At 45.1% G+C, this 19,226-nt stretch overlaps 1 protein-coding gene across 2 annotated transcripts in view; it reads left to right on the top strand.

Moving 5' to 3' along the window:
* The first annotated feature begins 2,289 nt into the window (after positions 1–2,289).
* Positions 2,290–19,226, top strand: part of ARHGAP35 (Rho GTPase activating protein 35) — a 118,649-nt gene continuing 101,712 nt past the window's right edge. Inside the window, exon 1 of one of the 2 annotated variants that reach the window (XM_082438217.1) lies at positions 2,290–2,901. The gene's annotated coding sequence lies outside the window, so the exon portion shown is untranslated. The remainder of the gene's footprint in view (positions 2,902–19,226) is intronic. The other variant, XM_082438216.1, reaches the window with a different exon arrangement.

Here is a 19,226-nt window from a genome sequence, read left to right as displayed (position 1 = left end):
AGCAACAAAGACCCAACACAGCCAAAAATAAATAAATAAATAAAAATGGATACCAATACAGAACTTCAACCCCTGATGGAGTGCTGTGAAGAAGTACTAGGTGTGCAGCTATCTGACCCCAGTTGTCTGGGTTTGAATCTCACATCTGCCACTCACTAGCTGTGTAACCTCTCTGTGCCTTAGTTTAGCAGAATAACAACTCTAACCTACTTGTAAGGTGTTCTGAAGGTTAAGTGAGTTAATATGTTTAAAGTGCTTTAGAATGTTGCCTAGCATAAAGTGCCCATTTTTATCAAAATATGAGGGTTAGGCCAAATCTGCAAGGCCGCCCTGAGGAAGTGACTTCGAGTGAGACTTGAATGATAAGACAGGGTCGATGGGCTCCAAAAGAAGGGGAGAAGGGCATCTGGATCCAGAGTGAGCCCAGGCTTCTCTCTTCTCTAGGTACTGCCAGTTCAAAAATTTCCCAAGATTGGAAGGACCTAGAACACGGCACTGGAGTTATAAACACGTATTAATTTGAGGTAGGGGAATCCGATGTCCCTTCTCCCGTTTTTCTGGTGTTCTCAAGTGATAGATCTCAAAATCACTTACAAACCAGGGCTTGCAGTGGCACCTAAAGAAAATCTGGCCCACGCATTGGATTTGTTTAGCCCACAGTGCTAAAAACAAACTTTAAAAAAAGTCATGAACAGGGACTTCTCTGGCGGTCCGGTGGTTAAGACTCCCGCTTCCACTGCAGGGGGCACGGGTTGGATCCCTGCTGGGGGAACTAGGATCCCGCATGCCACGTGGGGCAAGTCATGAGCATCTAAAAATCAAATTTCATGCATTAAAAGTGTTAAATTAAAAAAAAAAAAAGGGAATGGAATGGAATGGAATGGAAACGACCGTCATTGGTAATCAGAAAACCTTTATTTGATGGGATGCTTTAAAACTTGAGCACACTTCAATTTTATTTTATTTTATTTTTTTATAGATTTCTTTAATTTATTTACGTATTTTTTGGCTGCATTGAGTCTTCGTTGCTGCGAGCGAGGGGCTACTCTTTGTTGCAGTGCGAGGGCTTCTCATTGCGGTGGCTTCTCTTGTTACGGAGCACAGGCTCTAGGCGCGCAGGCTTCAGTAGCTGTGGCACACAAGCTCAGTACTTGTGGTGCACGGGCTTAGTTACTCCGCGGCATGTGGGATCTTCTCGGACCACGGCTCGAACCCGTGTCCCCTGTATTGGCAGGAGGATTCTTAACCACAGAGCCACCAGGGAAGCCCCACACTTCAATTTTTTAAAAAAGCATTGAGATATGACCTCAAAAACAAAACTTGAGCGCATGTAATTTTATTTATCAACGTTTATAGAGCAAGGCATGATATTCAGCGCTTTACAAATAGAACTCATTTAATTCTCCCTGCAAACCTTACTAAAGAGCTAAGATTATCATTCCATTTTTTAGATGAGGAGACTGAGTAAAGAAATGAAAAATGCAATCAGAAGCATAGCTTTTCTTCATGCATTCCTTAAATATTGACTGGGCTCCCAGAACGCTCATCTTCCAAGACCCGTACTTCCGGAGGGGTCCCAGAGGAACCCCTCTTCAGTTCAGAGGAATTCAGGGGTTACAGCGGTGCCCCTTCCCATCACTACTCTTTCCCCTCCGGGCTCCCGAACTGACATTTGATTTGCAGTCATTTACACAATGCCGACTTGGAAGCCAGGGCTGCATGCGGGACCAGGCCCTCGCGCCTCTTACGGGATCAGGCGATCACAGAACCCAAAGCAAGTTGTAATAAGGCACTCGTTACCTGCAGATTTTCTTCTCTGCCCGGAAAAAGAGCACGCGCTCCTCAGCCCCGCCCCTTCTTCCGGATCGACGAAGTGCTAGGCTCCTATTGGGCTAAGGCGGGCCACGCCTCTCCGTGTTCCCCAATCAACTCCTCCACTGGGTGCGCTCCCTCCTCCTCAGCCCCGCCCCACCGCCCCAAGTTACGTCGCTCCCTCTCTCCTCCTCCGTTTTCCCCGGGGCTGCGCTCGCGCGGCAAACCCACCGCCCCTTGCCTCTCATTGGCTGGTCAGGTCCCGCGCGAGCGGGATCGCGCCCTTCGCTCCCGCCCCCAAAGCTGGGCCATGCCTCTCCCCTCCCGTTTTCTCCAAGAGCCAGGGCGAGAAGGGTTTCGGCTGCTTCTGGCGCGCGCAAGGGTGCGCGCGCCCCTCGAGGACCACTCCCTCCGCCTCGCGCGAGTAGCCGCGGCGGCTGGCAACCCCTCCCGCGCACGCGCACTTGGCCACCCCATTCCTCTGCCCGGTCGCGGGTCGCCTCGCGCTCTGTCTCGAGCCGCAGCCACCGCACTAGCGGCATTTCTTGGGGGCGCACGCGCACTGCGCCCTCCGCACCCGTTCCCTGGACGCGGCCGATGCGGTGGCAGTGAGTCCGTCGGGCGCGCACGCGCTCTCGGTTCTGCCGTGCCACGCGCCGGTTATCCCCTCGCGGCGCGCCCTCAGGGGCCGTTATCCCCCTGCAACGGTCCCCGCGCCACGCACGCGCAGCAGCGAGGGGGAGCGCGCGCGGGAGCGGCGACCGCAGGAAGGAGGCGCCGCCGCCGCCATTGCGAAGGAGGGAGGGAAGGAGCGAGCAAGGCTGGTCCGCCCTCCCCCTGGTTCCCGCCCCTCCCCCCTTCCCCTCCCCGCCCCCCGCCCCGAGGGAGAGCCGCGGAGCGGCGGGAGGAGGAGGTGGAGGAGGCGGAGGAGGGAGCCCGCGAGGGAGGGTCTGCCCGGCCCCCCGCCGCCGGAGCTGCCGCCGCCGCCTCAGCTGCCGCTGAACGAGGAGCAGCAGAACATGGCGCCGGGGCCGCCGTCGCCGCTGCCGGGATCCCGGAGGCCAGGGCCGCGCTGAGGGCGCCCAGCTGGTGAGTGCGCGAGCTCGCTGGCCCCGGCAGCGAGGCCGGGCGCCGCCCCGCTGCGGGGTCCAGGGAGAGGCGGGGACGGCGGGGCCCGGAGCCCGCGAACAATGGAGGAGCCGGAGGGGGAGGGGAGGGAGCGGCCCCCCAGCCCCCCGGGCCCCGCCGGCCCCGCCGATTCGCGCTGCGGCCCGGCCCGCCGGGGCCCGTCTGCCCTTCGGACTTGCCCCTGCCCGCCCAGCCCTGCTGTCGCCGCGTCTGCCCCCACCCTCCAACCCACTGGGATCTCGGTGTCTGCCTCGGCCTCCCCCCCCAACTCTGCTCCCAATTTTGCGCCTCCCCCTTCCCTCTTCCGCCCCTCAGTGATGCCCTTCGCCCCTCCTAGATTCTGCAGTGCTCATGGGATCCACCTCCTCAGTGACCCTTCCGCATCCCTTAATTCTGGATCCGTACTTTGAGATTCGTGATCCTTCTGCCTTCTTCGATTCCGCTCTCCCCACCCTGGATCTGTTCCCTTCTTTGACCCATCTTCTGTTACCCTCCGCTGTTTCACCGCCAGGAGCTGTCCCTCTAGGACCTGTGGTTCCACCTCCTTGGTGATTCATCCAAGACCCTGTTCGTCTTGGCACTGCTGCTCCCAGGTCTTCTCCTTGGCCTTAATTCCACGTCCCTCTTGGGCCCTACTGCCCGCTGACAAAACCTGCTCCACCGCCCCCCCCCCCCATACCCCTGGACTCTCTGACCCTCGTCTGCCTCAGTTCAGTTCCCTGCCCCCTCTCGGACTCCGATGCACCATGCTTGCCTCCTCCCCTGCTCAGATCTTGCTCCCGTTTGCCGTTCAGATCCTTTCCTCTCTTCTAGACCTTTCTGCCTCCCCACTCTGCTCTTCATCCAATCTCAGATCTTGCTGTGCCCTCCAGCCTGCTTGCTTTCTGACTTTGCCTTCCATGAGGCAGCCTCCTCCCCCTTCTCTGACCCTGCAGCTCTCTCGTTTCTGCCTTTCACTTCTCTGACCTTTCTCCCGAGCTCAGCCTCTTCGCAGCCTCAAGCCCTGCAGTCCCCAGTTCCGCCCCAGTGTTCTCCTTGCCGTTTCCTCTCTTCCCCACCTCCTTATTGGCCCTCTTTTGAGCGGTTCCATTCATTTGCTCCGGCTTCCTTTGACCTGTCTCCCCTTCAGTACTTCTCTGTGTAAGACCTGCTTCCAGCCTGTTTCTCCAAGTCCTGTCCTCTTCATTTTGGCCCTTCTTAGATTTGTCCTTTACCTCACCGAACCGTCGATAACTTGTTTCTGACGCATCACCCCCTTCCCTTCCCATTCTGCACCTCAGACTTGCCCCAAATCCTTTTTGCACCTGCTCTTTCATTTGTTCACTTCTGCCCCATCCTCTATATTTAATGCTTTCCTCACAGCTCTGCCCCTTTTGGAGCTGTCCACTTGTCCACCTATTTTTTGGACCCATTTTAACTTTCTTACTGCTGTCCCCTCTCGGTGTGGTCCTCTTTAACTCTGGTCATCTTGTGACTGCCTCGCACCTCTGTTGCCTCTCAATTCTAAGTTTTCCACCTGATCTTCTATCCCCCCACCATTTTGATTCAGCTCTCAACCTCCACTCTCTCCTTGCTCGTATTTGTCTTTCCCTTTTTGCCCTACCTCTTACCCCCTTACTGAGTCTCCTTCCCCCTGCTCTGCCCAGTATAGAGATGTTTTCCCAACCATTCCTACTTGTTACTCCCCCCACCCCAGCTTCCTCTTGGAGCTATCTCGGTTCTGGGCTAGAGTCTCCCTCCCCTTTTGTGATCCCTCTCCCAGATCTGTTCTTCATTGCCTTGTTTTCTCCCTCATCTTTTCTTTCCCCTTGTATCTTGCTAGGCTTCTTCTCTTCCCATTTAGTTCCTATCAGATTTGCTTCTCCCAGCTTCCCCGCTTGACCTGCCCATTCCCACTGGGTGCTTCCCTTCTTCAGGCATGCCTTTCTCTGGTCTCCATCCCTCAGCTTTGGAGGGGAAGGGGCTGGGTTGGGCCTAGGCTTCTGCAGGCTCAGGTTTAGACTGCAGATTCTCTCAGCGCTCTGACCCTGAGGGTTTTATCTCGAGGGATCCTGTGAGATCTGAGGAAATAGGTGGGGGTTGGTTGATTGGTTACTGCTCTCGAGTCTGGGAGTGTCTCCCCCATCTCCCCCATTTCTGCCAAGGTTAGTGGTGGTGGGAGTATATCTCCTTTCCACTGCCCCGCTTTCTTTCCCGCTGCCATTTTGCTCCCCAGCCCCTTCGGGTCCCTGGGCTTTGCAGTTTTGTGTCCTTCGGAAAAGGAGAGTGCAGCTGCTCACAGGTCTGTCTTCTCTTTCTCACTTTCCCTCCCTCCTTCTCTGAGCTATTGTAAAGAGACAGTTGTACCCTCGCCCCCTTTCACCTCCAAGCCAGCACCCTTTGGGAGAATTTAGGAGTATGCTTTTTTGGTTTTCATCCAGCTGACAAGTCATATATTTGTTTTACCTTCGGCTGGGGAAATGCCAGTTCTCGAGTTCTCCCCAGTCCCACCGGGGGTTGTGGTCGCACTTGGTGTTTACTGCTGTGGGTCTGCAGAAGCTGCCAGTCTTGCCTTCCCTAATGGCCTCTGGTTTGCTTTGTGACCTTTGGGAGGGGTGGTGGAAAGTGGGCTTATTTCTTTTTCACCTCTGCCCCAGGAAGGATTCAGCTCCTGGTCTTCAAAATGGTGAGGGCCTGGGTTTGGAAAGCTCTTTGCGGTTGTTTGTTGAAACAGAGTGCCGAGTGTCACTTAGATTTCTGCCCTCTGGTATTGCAGGCGCTCCCAGCCACAGGAGCTGAGTGCTTATAGGTAGATCCATGTTTGGGAAAGGGAGGGGGCTCGTTGGTGTTCCAGGAGTACGTGGGTGGGCCCTGACACTCCCCCAGTCTTTTGACTGCCCTGATTTGGTAGAGTGAGAAATGGGTGCCAGGAACTGGCTGATATGATTGGGTTTTTGGTTTATTACCTGCGAAATGTACCTTTGCTGCCTTTTCCTTGAGCTTCAGTGATCTTATGTTGGGGGTAGGGTTTAGGAAATTCATTCAGAGGAAGAGGTGGTTTTTACAGAAAACCAGACAAGCGTTTTCCTTCCTTACCTTGGGAGAAGGAAGCTTTTGCATGTTCTAGGTTTATTTATTTTATTTCTTAAGTAAATCAAAAGCCTGATTTTCTTCCCCCCCTGTGGCCTAGGGCAATTGCATATTAAAGCAGCCATCGAGCTGTGAAGGAGCGTTTACTGGAAGGACTTTATTTCTTAACTGAGCTATAATCAAACTTTGTTTACTTCAGAACTTATTTAGAATAGTTCTGTGTGAATGCATGTGAAATAAAAAACATTCACTGTCATCTACAGAATTGAACCATTGACTCATCAAATGTTAGGGCATTTGTATGTGAGACGGTGAGGGGGGCTGGATAGCAGATCCATATGGCTCCTTTAGTTTCTAAGTTCTTAGGACTTTAAGTTTTGTGACAGGCAGAGTCTGGTAATTTTAATTATCTGTGACATTTGTCTTCACCATTATTGACTTTAAGAATTTTGGTTCATTTCTGTTAGTTTCTGTTCATTTCTGAGTTTTGGCCTTGTGAACCATGATTAATTCTCTGAATTTGTTTGCGTTTATGTTCCTCATGTTGGTATAAATAGTTGTTTTGTTTTTTATTCTGAATGTGGAAATGGCAGCTAATTAAGAATAAAAACAACTGTGTATGCAGTACTGCTTAAATTCGTGTTCCAGGGTTTTAACATCACTGGCAGCATAGAAAGTTTCTGCGTGCCCAAAGCTTACGTTTACATAATAGGAAGAGAGGAGACAGAAGAACAAAGAGCTGATTTTTCTTCCTAAACTGGTAACTGATGTTCCAGAGCTTGTCAGATTTCTCTGATGGTAGCAGAGGCTCCAACCCCTGTATCAACATTTGCTTTCATGAAGGAATTGGGTGCTACAGAAATCTGAGGTGGTAGCCTTGGCCTTCTGGAACATTTAATGTGCCAGTTGGGGGTGGGGTGTGGAGTGGGGGATGGCAGTAGACGACTGTTTTCGACCTCATAATATGTCTTCAAGGGCTCTTGCCCTGCCTAGAAAATCTTTGTATTACTGGCCTGATTAAAGTTCCTGTCTTTTTTTATACTAGCCTTTCTTTTTGGCTATGTCCCCCCTCCCTTACCCTCTGCCCCTTTTTTTCTTGCTATGATGAAGGCCAAAGATTTAGGACTATAAAAAGATCAGAAAATAGTCATTCCTCTTGATACTGGACACATGCAAGTTGTCCTTGTGCAGATCCATGGGCCTGATGGTGACTTTTGACAAAGGACAGTCTGGGAAGAGTGAGGGTTGCATAGGTGATTGTAAACTACAGCCTCATAGGTGTTTGGTCAGTCTGTATGTGATGAGGAAACACATCAGGTCAATACAGTTGGAGACTGAAAAGATGAGACTAGTTGTCTGTTTCCCTCTAGTCTTGTCTGCTTTCCCCTCTTCCGTGTGCTGTGGTGTTTCTGAGAGGTGTTAGGTCTCTTGTAGGGCCTTCCTGTGATCTGCTTTGACTCTTGTCATTCACCAACTGGCAGTCTAAACAGTGTGTTAACATACTCAGTCACTGTGACATTTTATTTATCATCTAGTTCAGTCGTTTAAAATTTCTTTTCCACACTATATGAAATAGGTAAACTTGGAGATTCTCTGCTTGAAGAGGGAAGATGACCAGCAGAATACCCTTGGGTTTGGAACAAGTTTGAAGCTCAGTGCCTCGTCTAGCCTCCTCATTTACAGTTGGGGAAATGGAAAGCTTGCAAAGGGCATGCTGACAGGCTTCCTGTCATAGTTGAAAAAGTAATGGGCATACGGGTAGGAGACCTTCTGGTCTAGGCCTTAACCTAATTAGAGGGACACTTGGACAGAACGCTTTACCTCTCTGGGCTTCACATTCGTAGCCTGAAGTCTTGTGTGCCATTCAGCTCTGATTGTAGATTCTCACCCTGGATCACATACCACGTCAGAGCTGGGGCTGGGACTGGACTCCTGGTGCTACTCTTAACCACCGCCCCCCGCCCCGCCCCATCAGATCCAGTAACCCAGAACAGGCCAGGCAGTGGGGGGGCTCTTTCCCCAGGGGATGCAGTAAAATGAATTGGATTACCTTTGTTGTATGCTTTTTCAAATATAAAATAAACACTTGCCTCTTTTTCAGGCATTCACATGAAGATTAGTTTATAATTTGGGGAGAAAGGGGCATCCAGATTGTATTAACTACATAACTAAAACCATATACCTCTTAAAAACAGTATGGAATTTTTCAAGCTGAGTCATTGTTGACCCAGGCTCTCAAATAGCAGTGGTCTGAATAGCACTTGAATGCTGGTATTAAGAAATGCAAACAAATCATTCATGTTCATCTTCCTGAAAGTTTATTTCAATTTAATTTTTGATACTATGCTTTATCAGGCTTCATCTATGAAGAATTCTTGAAAATAATACTTGGCATCTGTCAGTCTAATCTTCATTTATTTGCTTCGCTGATGTTAAGAGACACCATTAAGTTGATATATTAGCAGAGAACCAGCCATGAAGCATCCTCACAGGAAAGTAATATTTATTTTAGTCAAAAGTAGCCAGACTTGCCTATCTCCTTCATCCTTTTTGAAATGAACATTTTCATTTTATGAAATTTGTGGCAGTTGTGATGTTGCATTATGCATCTATAGGTATTTCATACTTTAAAAAAATTTTATTTATTTATTTTTGCCGTGCTGGACGACATGCGGAATCTTAGTTCCCTGACCAGGAATTGAACCTGCGCCCCTGCAGTGGAAGGGCAGAGTCTTAATCACTGGACTGCCAGGGAAGCCCTCATACTTTTTTTTTTTTTTTTTTTAATTATTGGTTGCACCAGATCTTAGTTGCGGCTTGTCAGCTCCTTAGTTGCGGCATGTGGGCTCCTTAGTTGTGGCTTGTGAACTTCTAGTTGCGGCATGCATGTGGGATATAGTTCCCTGACCAGCGATTGAACCTGGGCCCCCTGCATTGCGAGCGCGGAGTCTTAACCACTGCACCACCAGGGAAGTTCCTACCCTCATACTTCTTTTGCTCTCCTAGTGTCTGCCTTCTTATTTGGAAAATGTTCTCTTGCTAGTAGTCACTATTGTAATATTTGCATTTGGTAATCAAACTTGAACAATTGAGAGGCAGCTTCCTATGGCATAAACGAGGTTGGATTGATAAAGAAGAAACCCGGGTTCTAGCCCTGGCTCTGCTGCTTACTAGCTGAGTGACTTTGGCCAAATCATTTTCACTTCTCTGGGCTACAGTTTCTTCATTAGAAAAATGAAGGGATTATACCAGTTGGTTCCCATTGTTTCCCATCATACCTAGCAAAATATCTTGTACATAGTAGGCCCCCACTACATACATGCTGATTGAAGCCAAGCTGGTGCCAAAGACTTTTTTCTTTTTTGGGGTGGGAGGGGGGGAGTTGGGGAGATGTGTACACTGACCATAATGGCTATTTTTAGGCTTGAAACTCTTAGATGGCATGCCCTCTTGGTCAGCATTTAATCCGTATACATACATACACACATATATCCTAAGTGTCTTGACCAGGGCTACACAGCTAATAGATGCTAGGGCTATGTTATAAATCCATGTCTGTCTGATTCTAAAATTTGTGTTTATTTTATTAGACTGCCTTGCCTGTCTGGGATGTAAGAATAAGCTATATTTCTAATCTCTTGAGGAATTCATAGTCAGTTATAAACAATTAACTATATATATAATATGGGGTAGGGTGAGGGAAGTGAATGTTCAATAGACTATTACTAATTTCTAGCTCCTTTGGAGGCAGTCCCATATTAATCTTAAAGATTTTCATATTCAGAGACTGAACACACATTAGGTTCCATATCACAGTATTTTAAAAGGAATCCACAGCCACAAGTACCAGCTTGTCTTTCTAGTCAGCATATTGAAGAAGTTGAGCATTTTATTTCTGACCTGGATTCACACCCAGGTATAACAAAAGTGTAAGTAAATTTGTCTAACAGAAATAAGATGGAAATGTTTGGTCATGTAATGGCCTTAAATCTATATTTCGGGACTTCCCTGGTGGCACAGTGGTTAAGAATCTGCCTGCCAATGCAGGGGACATGGGTTCGATCCCAGGTCCAGGAAGATACCACATGCAGGGGAGCAGCAAAGCCCGTGTGCCGCAACTGCTGAGCCTGCGCTCTAGAGCCCGCGAGCCACAACTACTTGCTGCTCTGCAGCAAGAGAAGCCACCACAATGAGAAGCCCACGCACTGCATCAAAGAGTAGCCCCGCCTCGAAGCAACTAGAGAAAGCCCGCGCACAGCAACGAAGACCCAGCGCAGCCAAGAAAAAAAAAATCTATATTTTCTTTGGCAAATAGAAAAGTATCTGAATAGCTCCTAATTGATTTTCTTCTGAGAAAACTCTCTAGACAACTACAAATGTATAGATAAAAATATACTTTGCCCCTTGACTTGTTTGTGTGGAGCTCCCTATAATACTTTTTTTTTTTAATTACAATTCAGAAAGTTATTAAATAATGTTGGGGTGAGAGAGTGTTTTCCAGCTACAGCTAATAGCCTCCTGAACTGTAAAAAAAAATATTGTTGCATTGTACTTCTTCCCATCTCCATTTAAAAGAAAGGTCAAAACCGAGGCTTCATCTATTGCAGCCTGCACTGCTTAGGAATAAGACAAGGAAAATGATTACTGTTAATTGCCACGGGCAATTAAAGAGGATTCTTTGTTCAGTAACAAATTGATTGTGTACAAATGAAAGTCAGCACTGCATTAATACAAGATTATTAGATTCTTGAAATCAGCATCTTCAGCTAGAGTGGCTTTCACTTCAAGGGAATTGTGTCACTGGGAGTAGTGTACCTAAATGCTTGGTGATTAAAAGTGGCACTAGGTCTTGGACTTCCTTGGTGGCACAGTGGTTAAGAGTCTGCCTGCCAGTGCGGGGGATGCAGGTTCGAGCCCTGGTCCGGTAGGATCCCATATGCCGCGGAGCAACTAAGCCCACGTGCCACAAATACTGAGCCTGCGCTCTAGAGCCCACGAGCCACAAATACTGAGCCCGCGTGCCACAACTTCTGAAGCCCATGTGCCTAGAGCCCGTCCTCCGCAACAAGAGAAACCACCACAGTGAGAAGCCCGTGCACCATAGCGAAGGGTAGCCCCCGCTCTCCACAACTAGAGAAAGCCCGCACGCAGCAACGAAGACCCAACGCAGCCAAAAATAAATAAATAAATAAATTTATTGGGGAAAAAGAAGTATCACTAGGTCTTTATATTTCAGAAATGCTTATTAAGTTTTTAGGTGGAAGGCTGGTAGATGCTGCTTTTGTAATATCATTTTTTTTTTAAAAGAATTTCACTTTTATTTATTTATTTTTGGCTGTGCTGGGTCTTCATTTCTGTGCGAGGGCTTTCTCTAGTTGCGGCAAGCGGGGGCCACTCTTCATCGCGGTGCGCGGGCCTCTCACTATCGCGGCCTCTGTTGTTGCGGAGCACAGGCTCCAGACGCGCAGGCTCAGTAGTTGTGGCACACGGGCTTAGTTGCTCCGCGGCATGCGGGATCTCCCCAGACCAGGGCTCGAACCCGTGTCCCCTGCATTGGCAGGCAGATTCTCAACCACTGCGCCACCAGGGAAGCCCTGTAATATCATTTTTAACGGACTGATATCATTGAATATTTTAATGCTGCTGACCTATAGGAAATTTCTTCCACTGATTGGTCAGTCAGTTGAGGAATGCACATAAAACCTTTGATAAATGAGGAAAAAGGACCCTGACTGCTGCGGGAGTGGGTTGTGGCATATGCCTAGTATTAGTCAACAGCCACGAAGGCTTAAAAATGGTCAGTTGAGCTAAAGTAGTTGTGATTTGATGTTACATGTGTGTATGCAAGGAATACATATTTTCTTATGTACAGATTCCCTTAACATTTTTTCTTTTTGTTTACTTTTTTTTTTAAATTAAGTAGCAACTTACATGTAGAAAAGTACATAAATCTTAAGTGTACATTTCTGAATTTTCTACATCTTGTACAGACCCCTTTTTCATATGATGGGGCATAATTTCCTTTCCACACAATTCTTCATAAGTTGGAAACTGAGAGTCTGTCTGTAAGGCACTTCAGTCATGACTTTAATATACAAATGTGAATGTGTAGGATCATATTTATAACTTTTCCAAGTTTGTTCGAGGTCATATACCTGATAATGAATGGGATAATACTGATCTCATACAAATTACAGGTGTCAAAAGCATCTTGTAATAACAGATCTTACCTATTTGTGTTGTAATTCCAGAGTTTTTGGGTCTCTGTTTACTTGGAATTAAAAGGAAATAGGTATGGTCACTGCTGTGACATCATGATGGGACTTTCAGGCACGCAAACTGGTGTGAACTTTCTGGAAAGCAGTTTGGCAATGTTTTAAGAGACACAATCCTTGATCTAGTTATAGGTATCTATATGGACCCAAAACTACAGATGACCACCAAGATTTTATACAAAGATGTTAATTATAGTGATGTGTATTGGAAAGAAGAGAAGCAATCTAAATGTTTTAACTTTAAGGGAATGGTCACTTTATGGAAAAGTCTGGAGTCATGTAAAAGGGATGTTTTTGGAGAATTCTTGACATGGGAAAGTGCACACAAAATAAAATTAAGTATGAGAAAAAAGCAGGATATAGAACTATAAACAGTGTGGTTCCAGTTATTTTAAAATATATATGGGAAAAAGTGGAAGAAATATGCCAAAGTGCTGTTCGTATTTATCTCTGTGTTGTAGAATTTTGAGTGATTAAATTTTTTTTCTGAGTTTTCCCATTTTCCATAATGATTTTACTGTTTTTGATTCAGAGGAAAAAAAGGTTAAACAATTTTTTTTTTTTTTTGGCAGAGCAGTTGTATTATATTTGGTTTTTCTTGAAAACATATGAAGGAAAAATTGAGCTGAAAAGCAAGAAATTAGTAATAGTGAGGTCTGTTGGACTCCAGTACCTTTTTTTTTTTTTTTTTTTTTTTTAGAAGTTTTATTCAGGAAGAAACACACTCCACAGACAGAGTGTGGGCCATCTCAGAAGGCGAGAGGCCGACTCTAGTACCTTTGAAGGTAAGGCAGTTACCCTTTTTTAGCACAATAATTGAATTAATTATAGCAGTATTACCAGTTAATAACAACAGTATGCTTATTGAGTACCAGGAGACTCCTGAGTGTTCCCTCATATTCTCCTCACCGTAATCCTCTGCTCTGACGTACGTGGTATTTCATTTTCTAGTGAGGGAGCTGAGGCTTCCTGAGGGAACTTACCCAAGGCCACAGGGCTGATAGGTCCTGGAGGCAGTCTGGTTCAGAGCCTTTGCTTGGAGCCCCTGCTTTCTGCCACTTTCTCTGGTGTGCTGTACACTTTACAGAACTGATTTTACCCCAGAGATGAGGAAGATAAAAAGTCTACTTCATGGCTGATAGCTGTAGCTATACCAAGGTGTCCCCCACCCCAACCATGCTTGTTTTAAAGGAGCCATTAGTACATGACTTTTTCCTTTTCTTGGTCAAAATCAGGAATGGACATGGAACTAGTTATATCTTCCCTTTTAAGAGCCAAAAAATTCTTTAAATCGGATTTAAATAATTTTATTTATTTAATATAGTTGATTAATTTTACTTAAATATTTAAATAACTTAAATAATTAAGGACTATTAAGCAGAAGAGGGAACAAACTGGTTCTCTGAGCTCCAAAGGATAGAGGTATCGGGAGACAAGTTTTATTTTTCCCTTTTCCTCCCTGTTCAACCAATGTTTGGGTGTCTACACTGCTTAGAGTACCAGTTGTACAAAACATGCCTCCTCCTCTCTGAGAGTTTATATGCCATTTATAAAACAAAAACAATTCTTCCCTTACAGGTGACACAAGGAACACCCTGTTTCTGTACCAGAAAGTAAAAAATTTAGAAGGCCAGTGGCCTGATTTTTTTTTTTCCCCGATCTTATCTTAAAGAATTAAGTGCGACTGAACATTTCAACACAAGGATGCGTTGACTAGGAAGACAGATATCATCTTATTATGAGAAAGAAAGTGGTCCAAGTTCATGTTTTATCTTGAATACGGAATAATTTGGAAATTAACAATTTTACCTTCTTTGTTTTTATTGTTGTTACTAACAGGACATTTGCACACACATATACCTGTTCATTTATTGGTCATTCTTTCTTTCACTAGGGAGAACATCAAAGACCTGATGTTCATTTGCAGTGTGAGGGGTTTACATTTAGACATGAGAAAGAAATTGCAAAGTAGCTTGGAAGCTCCACAGGGTTTTTTTGTTTTGTTTCCCCGTTTATTCTGTGAACCCATCACATTTGTCCTGGAACACGTCAATAGAAGCACAGTATTTGTTGAATTAAATATATGATTTTTTGAGAGAAACCAGGAAAAATAAAGTCTCTGGAATCCTTTAGTCCTTAGATTCTTGGGTTTCTTCAAGTGATATAAAAACCCTTTCTGCCGTTTTCATTTTGCTTCTTACCAACTTTGTGACCTTGGACAAGTCATTTATCTTGAGTTCTTGTCTATAAAATGGGCCTAAATACCTATTCTGCCTGCTACAAAGGCTTTTTGTGTCCGGTTTTTTTTTGGAGAACTAAATGCCAACAGTGGATGTGGAATTCTGTAACATTGGACAGTCTTTCAGTTTTCTGGGAGGATGAAAAAGCACAGTTTGATTAATTAAACTGTTTAAGTAGGCCAGCATGTTAGAGGAAGCCTGATGAAGTTTTGAATCAGTAGAACAGCATGTGCTATTGATCTGTAATCTTGTAACTCACCCCAGGTAGCAGCCAATTTTAGGGTCTTAGCAGGGTCTCACACATCTAAATGTTGTAGGTCATAGGCCGAGTAGCAGTTGTTGAGGTCTGTTTAGTATTCACAGTGTTAGCACTGAGGCCTCAATTACTCCTCCCATCGTGATGCATGGCCTCGGGTCGAGCCCCAGTCCCACCTCTTGCCAGCTCTGCACCCTCAGACAACACACTTAAACTTTGGTGCCTTCAGGCACCTCATCTATAAAAAGGGGAATATAATAGTGTCTACTCATAGGGTCACTGTGCAAATTAAAACAGATAGTGTATTTAAGAAGCTTAAGATCATGCCTGCGTCACGGTAAATGCTCTGTAATGTCATTATTGGTGCAGTAGTTCCAGACTTGGCTTTTACAGACCAGTTGACAATATGGTGGTGGGAAAAAAATATATTAATTTACCAATTTTTAGTTTCGCCAGGGAGGACATTAAAAAAAAAGAAAGAAAGGGAAACTACTCACCGTTATTTCGTTGAAGAAAAAGGACCCACTATTAGAATAGAAGACAGCCATTTTCTCTTTTTTGGCCGTGAGGCTTTCGGGATCTTAGTTCCCCAGCCAGCGACCCCTGCAGCGGAAGCGCAGAGTCTTAACCACTGGACGGCCAGGAAATTCCCAAAAGATAGCCATTTTCAAGGAAGTTGGCAGCTTTACGTGGACATATGTAGGTGTATGTTTCTAATTCTCATTTTTACATAGACTGGGGAAAACTGCCACAGGCCAACACGAGTAGTATGTGCACAGGTATTAAATAGACAGATACCTGTCTCAGTTCCTGCATTTATTGTAACCTTAAGCTCTTCTCTGAGCCTTAGTTTTCTCATGTGTAAAGTAAAGATACTAATAGCTGTCTCACAGGGTTGTTTTGAGAAACCGGGGTAATGTATGAAAAACGTTTGGCATATAGTAAGTGTTCAGTTGATAGAGCTTGTTATTCTCAAATGATTAGTTGAGTATTAAGCCAGTTAAGCAAAATCCCCTGTGCTTTGTGCCACTGGGAATTCTGAGAAGTATGGTATTGTGCTTGATTGCAGAAGTTTCCTACAAAGGTGTCCTCTTCATTCTTTCCTCTCTCGTTTATTCTCAACAAGTCACTGGAGGCACTAAACAAAAACCTGACTGTTGCTCCCCTGCTTTAAAACCTTTGGTGCTTTTCTATGGTCTGTAAGATTAAGTCCAGATCACTAGTGTGTTCTATGGAATCCTTTATACGCTTTGGCCCATCGTGCCTTCCCAGTCTCCAGAACACGCTCTGTTCTTTTTCTGCCTCTGTGTGTTTTTTAAATTAATTAATTAATTAATTTATTTATTTTTGGCTGTGTTGGGTCTTCGTTGCTGTGTGGGCTTTCTCTAGTTGCAGGGAGTGGGAGCTACTCTTCGTTGCGGTGCGCAGGCTTCTCATTGCGGTGGCTTCTCTTGTTGCTGAGCACAGGCTCTAGGTGCGCGGGCTCAGTAGTTTTGGCTCACGGGCTCTAGAGCGCAGGCTCAGTTGTGGCGCCTGGGCTTAGTTGCTCTGCTGCATGTGGGATCTTCCTGGACCAGGGCTCGAACCCACGTCCCCTGCATTGGCAGGTGGATTTTTAACCACTGCACCACCAGAGAAGCTCTGCCTCTGTGTTTTTGATGAAGCTGGTTCCTCTTGAGAGTTCCCTTACCTGTCCTCTGATTGGTGAATTTCCTGCTCATTCTTAAGCATCCTCTCAAGTGTCCACTATTGAAACCTTTCTTCCTGGGGTTTTTCCTCAGCTCTGTTCCATTAGCACTTTGCTGGTGATGTTATACATATCACTTTTTTGTGTGTGTAGTGATATGTTTGTATGGTTCTGAATCAGCAGTCACAAAACACCCATACTGTTCCCTTATCCCTGTCCCCCAGCCACCCACTTGTCCCCTGTGGAGACGTCAGTGTTCTACCAGAGATATTTTTTTCCTTCCAGAGATACTTTATGCAAACAAGCAAATAGAAGTATGTATGCATTCCACCCCACCCCCTTTACATGAATAGTAGCATACTATGATTACTGTACTGCATCTTCCTTTTTTCTACTTAATATTTTGGGAGATGTTCAGTGTTAGCACAAAGGAAGCTTCCTTGTTCTTTTTTTACAGCCTCGTGGTATTCCACTACACAGATAACACTGTAATTAGCCAGTCTCCTATTGATGGATATTGGATTTGTCTCCAGTTCTTTGCTTTTGCAATCAGTGCCGTAGGGGAAATGTGAATATATGTCAATTTGCATGTGTGAGATTATACCTGGAGGAGAAATTCCTAGAAGTAGAATAGTTATCTTCTACTACTTCTTTTCTTCTTTCTTTTTTCTTTTTTTTTGGCTGCCATGGCTTGTGGGATCTTAGTTCCCTGACAAAGGATTGAACCCCGGCCACTGCAGTGAAAGCGTTGAGTACTAACCCCTGGACCACCAGGGAATTCCCATCTTCTGCTTCTTAAAGCTAGGAATTTGTTTAAAAAAAAAAAAAAAAAAGCTAGGAATTTGTTCTTTTTTGTTTTTCACTTTTCCTCATAAAGTGCCTAACTTGTCACTGGTGCCTAATTAATGCCTGAATGAAGGATAGACTAGTCCAGCTGGTAAGCCAAGATGGATTTTTGAAAAAAACTGGACTTTGATATCCGAAGTCCTGATATCAAGGGTCCGCAGCTAAATCCTAAAGCTTGCCGAAGTTCTGGCAGCTGTCCCCCCATGGCTTTGGGTGTTATAATAGCGCATAGGACATGGTTGGAAGATGTCTGTGTAGCTCGCTCAGCTTGGGACAGATGTGACTTTTCAAAACCCTCCTCCCAATATGACAGTCAATACAATATCCCTCTTCCCCTAGGGAAATCCTTTTACTCTCTCACCAAGTGAAACTAGGTCCTCAGAGACTTCTGCAGTAATAATAGCCAGTACTTCTTTAGTCCTTTCTATGTGCTAGGCACTGTTTCATGCACTTTACATGTATTAACTCAAGGAATCCACGTTAACAGACCTCAGAAATAGGTACTGGTACTATTCCTGTGCCCATTTTACAGATGAGGGAACTGAGGGCAGCATGTGTTTAGGTAATGTAGGTAGATTCAGAGAAAAGAGAGTAAGAGAAAAACACCTGCCCCTTAGAAAGTATCAAATTGTTATACAGTTTTACCAGGCTGGTTTTGTGTGTGTGCTCTCTTTTCTCTCTCTGTCTCTGCAGTTTCACCTTAATTATTGACCTTGATTATTGGGAAATGTTTCTCCCACTGAAGGGTATTTGGATGAACATGGTACATTCTTTCGTTTGTCCCCTTGATCCCTAGTTTAGCTTACCTGTTAAAGATTTCCAGAATGATCTAGCAGTTAATTCCAGTTCCATTTTCTGCCCCTCCTTTTTAGTGAGGTCCTAATTGGACTTTATAATCTAGTTTTTTCATCTAATCTTATCTTAGCAAAATACAGTCAAAGCCTGTTACCCAATTCTTTCTGTTATGCCTCCTTGAAAAATTTGCTTTTGATTTTTGGGGAATAGCCCTGGGAATTTTGGTATTGCATGATGTTCAAGGGAAAAGCCAGTGGCATGTGTTGTGTGTCATCAGCCAGCCTGGAATGCTCACTTTAATAACCATGTCAGATGCATGTCTTCCCGGAAACCTTGCCCAGATCCTTTCTCTATTTCCAAGCTCTGAATCAGCATCAGAGCTTCTTTTAGATCAGCCCTGTCTAATCACCTCTGTCCTTTACAACGGCCATCAGCCGCGTGTTTCTACTTGAAATGGAGCTAGTGTGACTGAGAAACAGAATTTTAAATTTTATTTAATTTTGATTAAACTTTAAATGAGCAAAGCATTAGGGAGTGCAGATATAGACTGTATCCTCCACAAGGGAGAGATTCTTCTTTTCCTCCCTCTCCTAACTCTGACATAGGACCATGCTTCTTATGTATTTGATGAATGTTTGATAAATAGCCCCCAGATAAATAGCTGAAATATGTAAAGAAAGTTAAAATATTCCTTAAATTCTACTTCCTAGGAATAGCCATTTTTAAGAATTGTGTTTTACTTGTAGAAAAAATTGCCAGTTTTCATTGGCATTTCAGTGATTTCTGCAAAGGATTCATCCTTGATTCTACAAATTGAAATTCACCAGGGTTGTTGTAGGTTTGGGAATTTTCAGAGATGGAGGCTTAGAATAAATATAATAGAAAGGGTCATAAATTTAATAGAAGTATGACTAATGTTGGTCAGGTAGCTTTATGAAGATTGTTGTGACAAAGTGGAATTCTGTCCAAATGATTAGAGTCCTTAGTGAAAATCTAAGAGGATGAATCATGATTCTTTCCACTTCCATATCCCAGATGATTTTGCTGGCATTTTGTTTTGAGGATGAGTCGGGTGTTCCGGTGTTTTTGGCTTGATTCCTTCTTGGGATGATTCGGGT

Source organism: Balaenoptera physalus (assembly GCF_965194825.1).
Source record: "Balaenoptera physalus genome assembly, chromosome: 19".
Classification (NCBI taxonomy): domain Eukaryota; kingdom Metazoa; phylum Chordata; class Mammalia; order Artiodactyla; family Balaenopteridae; genus Balaenoptera; species Balaenoptera physalus.
Note: the sequence above shows the minus strand (reverse complement) of the source record. Positions and strands in the feature narration are given on the sequence as shown.